Consider the following 4,707-nt stretch of genomic DNA (forward strand, 5'->3'; position numbering starts at 1 on the left):
TCACCCAGGGCTCCTTAATGAGTTTCAGAGCTATATAGATGTGCATAACCACTTTGCTGATTGCCATACAAAAAGAAAGTTCATTTCCAAGGTGGAAATGCGGGTAATCATAATATCAGACTCATATAGGGTTCCACCAATTTAGGGATGGATTGTGTTGTTGCAATGGTTCTTGATTAATTTGTACGTAATAGTTGTGGATACTCACCCAAAGCTGCTTGCCATGATGCTTCAAGCGTTATGTGAATGGTGTACCACCATTGAGATGAAGATTGCATGACCGTCCTACCCATGAGAGACATTTTAGATCAGTTAAAGCGAGGTGAGCGTTTCTCTTCAGACAAAGTCTCTTGGCTGTTGCGACAAAGTTCTAGGTTGGTTTAAGGGAACACCTCTCTCCAAGCACTTCCTCCATTCTGGTTGGCACTTTAAAAGTATGTGGCCTTACACAATGCCTTCACACAAATGAGAATCCATGATGAGATTGCAAGATATCCCAATAGGATCATACAAGCAGCATGTCGACAAACTCATTCATGAAGCTTTAGCCAACATCATCGTGTTGATTATTACGACAATCGACAAATGAAGGTCGAATCAGGAGGGTACGTGAAAAGCTCCAAATTCTTTATTCATTACTAATGACATAGTGAAACGAACACACAAAAATTGCACGCTACCATAGAAATGGCACGTTCCCTTATATTATAAAAATTGGGAAGGGCTGTGCAAACTCCCCCATGCAAGGAGACTTGCATGTTTTTTTTTCAAAACATAAAAAGGGAGCAACATTTAAAAGTGAACATATTTCAAATGATCTATATCATCACTTTATATAAATTCTAATCCTTCTTATGGTTCTTTTGCAAGGTACACGGATCAAAATTGAGACATCACAATACCAATTAAGAAACAAGAAAACATGCTTTGATGAAAGCTAGCAATCTCTCTCTCTCTCTCTCTCTCTCTCCCTCCCTCTCCCTCCATTTTCTTCTCTAGGGATGTTTACACAACCACACTAACACAAATGACAAGAATGCACACAATAAAGTGAGATTGAATCAAAGAGTTAATACAAGCTAAAAACTAAGGAGAAATTTAAACATATGAAAATTAGGACATGAAGATGTGGTGTTCTAAACACAGGACCATGTCAACTTGAGGTAACAAGATTTGTGAAAAACAAAGCGCAAGCTCTCTCTCTCTCTCTCTCTAAGCTTTATTGGCACTGCCGTAAGGCAGAGTCTATAGGGAGGAATTTCGCTAGCACGGCCATAGGGGTTGTGGCCAATCAAGATTTTCCATACAAGGGGTTTTTTTTAAGGTGGACGACATGCATGCGCTTTCTATTTAATTGGGGATTTATAGGTAGATTTTGAGGGTTGCGTGTATGTCCGCTAATGAGGCGAGTACGTATAGCTCTCTCTCCCGTTCAAAGCTGAGAATCACCTTGTTGTCAATTTGTTGCGATGCACATGTGTTTGCTTCATTATGTTCGGAGGAGCCTGTATGCACTCTATGGCTTCAAAGTTGAAGAGAGGATATTCATTGAGAGGGAGTCGTAGGTTGTACAGAGGCAATCTGGGCGATATCCATACTGAACACGCCTAGCCAGGCATCATCTTTGCATCTTGTCTACCTCTAATTGTGTTTCATTATGTGTTTATAGCCTGCTACTTCAACCCCAATTCTAGCACGACTCAACTGAATATAAGGCACACCCAAATTGCAACTGCTTTGACCAAGAAACTTTCAGGTTTGCAACAGCTTTCTTTTGTGTTTTTTTTGTGTCTTGTAGTGCTCTTTCTCTCTGTGCATGGAGTATGTTCAAAGACAATAACACTGTATCTCTTGAGGCGAGCAAGCTCATCAACACCAAGATTATGATCAATGTGGAAGTTGTTGCAACTCTTAAGTCTATGGAGCCAGCTCTGTCCAAGATCTTTGCGTTGTCGATGGAGATTGCAATTGTTTGTAAATGCTCATCAATCATTGATTGCTCTTTTCTACACACACGGCCTATTACTTGGGCAACTGCGAGCGCCCACCATCGCACCTAGTGCATCTTTCTTGCTTTGCAAGCAAAGAGGCAAGGGAGAAAGAGAGCGATAATGCCGTCATAGCTAGTGCAGGCCTGTTTTCCTCCATGCTTAAGCTTGCAATAGTTGGCTATGGAGAGATACCAGCGGGTCTATAAGCCCCGGCCAGGGGCTCCCATCAAAGAACGAGGTCTACATTACCACATAGGGTTTGATGCAAAACTACATCTCCTACGCTACCCCACTACTCTAGGTATTCCTTTATGTCTTTTCTTTCTTTTTCATTTTTTGGGCGGCACGGTTGTTGAATCCGTTTCACAAGTTTTATATTGCACTCACATTTCCCCCAGAAGTATGCTTGTTAACCGATGGTTTTTATGTGCATCGCTCTCTCTTCTTCAGTTTGTGTTGGTCGACTTGTGCGCTTGCGTTTTTCATGTTATTGTTTTGAAGGGTTGTCTGTCCTCGTCTTTGTCTTGCTTGCACTCTTGGATGGGCTCTCAGTGGCACAAAAGTCAATAGGAAGAGGGCATGAGCGCTAGCTACACAATTGTCTATTTAGTTTGCATTTTATGGCGTGAAAAATGGAAGTTTTTGTGTGCTGTTTGAGGCTCCAAATTCTCTTCAAACAATGTCATGAAATGGATTGTATGTTGCTTTGGTGGTGCGCTCCATTGAATGTAGGATTCTAATCCAAGAACTGGACATTGTCCTGCATAGAGGCACAGGTAGGATTGCAGCCATCTTGTTGATTGGCCCAGTATATGTTATTTTGTGGAGGTGGCTTTAGTCAAAATTTAGACTTTTGATTGCTCTCAGGCTCTCCTATTCATTCTCCACTCTAATTTTTTGTCTAATTGATCGGGATCTTTCTTTTCTTTGTGAATGGGTTCTTGTGCATTTACATGCTTGATATTCATGCTTTTTAATTTTAAATCGGCCGGATCTTTGTGGTATTTGGGTGCATCCCTCAACAAAGGCTTATCATGGTCTCAATGGCTTATAATAAGAACAGATTGTAATGAAGGAGCTCTTCTTGATTAGAGTTTTTCCTAAACGTAAAATCCTACTTATGATTTTCAGGCAGGGAAGTTTTAGTGGGTTGTCATTGCGAGTATGGTTTATATCAGTACGTGATGTTTCCAAATTGCTCAGCATCTACATAAACACAAGCTGAGAGGCAGATTTGTTTTCTTAGCTTTCTTTAAGCTCATCAATAGGTGCTCTTTGCAACTCTCTTGAACAGGAAAAGCGAATTTCAAAGATTGTTTTGAAGGCCATTGGCAGGGCTATAAACAAAGCAGTGATGCTGGCTGAGATCATCAAAGTAAATGTTATCTGCTCTATTCTATGACAGCTTTTGTGTCTTTGATAAAGCCTACTGTGGTGGCTGCATGTTGGCTGGAAATAGAAAAGAATGGGAGGCTTGCATACGGGATGTGCCCATTGGCTCTCTAGAAATCACAAATGTGTGGGAGCTTCTTGAGGAAGGCCTTTCTCGTGAGTTCCCTAAAGATGTTATGTCTTTCTCTTGGAATTTTAGTGGCAAGAGTCTCATGGTTGTGCTCTTTTCAACCATGTAGAAACCATTGGATGAAGCTATTGTGGTGGCTACATGTTGGCTGGAAACAAAAAAGAATGGGAGTCTTGCATCAAGGATGTGTTCATTGACATCACAGATGTGTGGGAGCCTCTTGAGGAAGGCCTTTTCTGTGAGTGCCCTAAACATGTTATGTCTTTCTTTGGGGGTTTTAGTGGCAAGAGTCTCATGGTCGTGCTCTTTTCAACAACGTAGAAACCATATGACATGTGTTCATGATTGTCAAAAAAGGCACTTGATACTTTTTAAAGTGTGTAAGTATCCAAACTCGGGTTCGTGAGTTCATTGCCCACATGATGAGAACCTTGCCTGTTTGTTGGCTGATAAGTTTACTATGTCTTTGCACGTACCAAGCACCATTGATTAAAAAGAGGGTCCAGCCTCCAGCTGATTCTGATTTCAGTCAGAGTGATGGTATGCTTACAGTGAGATGTGCACGATTCTTTTTGGGGCTATCTGGAATGGAGTTAAGCATATCCATTCAGCAGTAATGTAAATCTTGCTGCTTCCATTAGGCCTGGCTGTAGGAAAATGAGGTTTGTCATGCTCAGGTTTAGAGAAGGGGAAAACAAACCAGGTTGCTTCAAATGGTCTCGTTCAGCTACCCCTCTTTCCTCTGCCCCTCATTCTCTTTCCAAATACCATAGCTTTCTCTTCAGATATTTGAATATCGGTACCGCATGATGATGCACACTCTACTGCAAACAAATTTATGATTTGGGCTCATCTATGCGGATCCGAAAACCTTAAGCTTGGCAGAAGTTGGATGTGTTGCAAAGGTCATAAAGCATGAGAGGTTGGTGGATGATCGCTTCTTCATCACTTGCAAAGGGCAAGAGAGGCTTAGGGGTTTGACAATTGTGAGGAGCAAGCCGTATCTAGTTGCACAAGTAGAGTGGCTTGAAGACAAGCCTTTGTCATATCAAGACGATATTGAGATGCTCGCGATGGAAGTGGAAAATGACATGAGATCTCATCCGCTTGTCAAACGGATTAAATGGGAAGGCTGAGAAGGAAACCAACGACGACCTCAGAAAAAACCTTTTCCCAACCCCTTTCTCCTTCTAG

The 4,707-nt window shown here is 41.6% G+C and overlaps 1 pseudogene; it reads left to right on the top strand.

Moving 5' to 3' along the window:
- The first annotated feature begins 291 nt into the window (after positions 1 to 291).
- Positions 292 to 4,707, top strand: LOC147465032 (uncharacterized; annotated as a pseudogene).

This window comes from Adiantum capillus-veneris, chromosome 1 (assembly GCF_014529385.1).
Source record: "Adiantum capillus-veneris isolate H3 chromosome 1, ASM1452938v2, whole genome shotgun sequence".
NCBI classification, from domain to species: Eukaryota; Viridiplantae; Streptophyta; class Polypodiopsida; order Polypodiales; family Pteridaceae; genus Adiantum; species Adiantum capillus-veneris.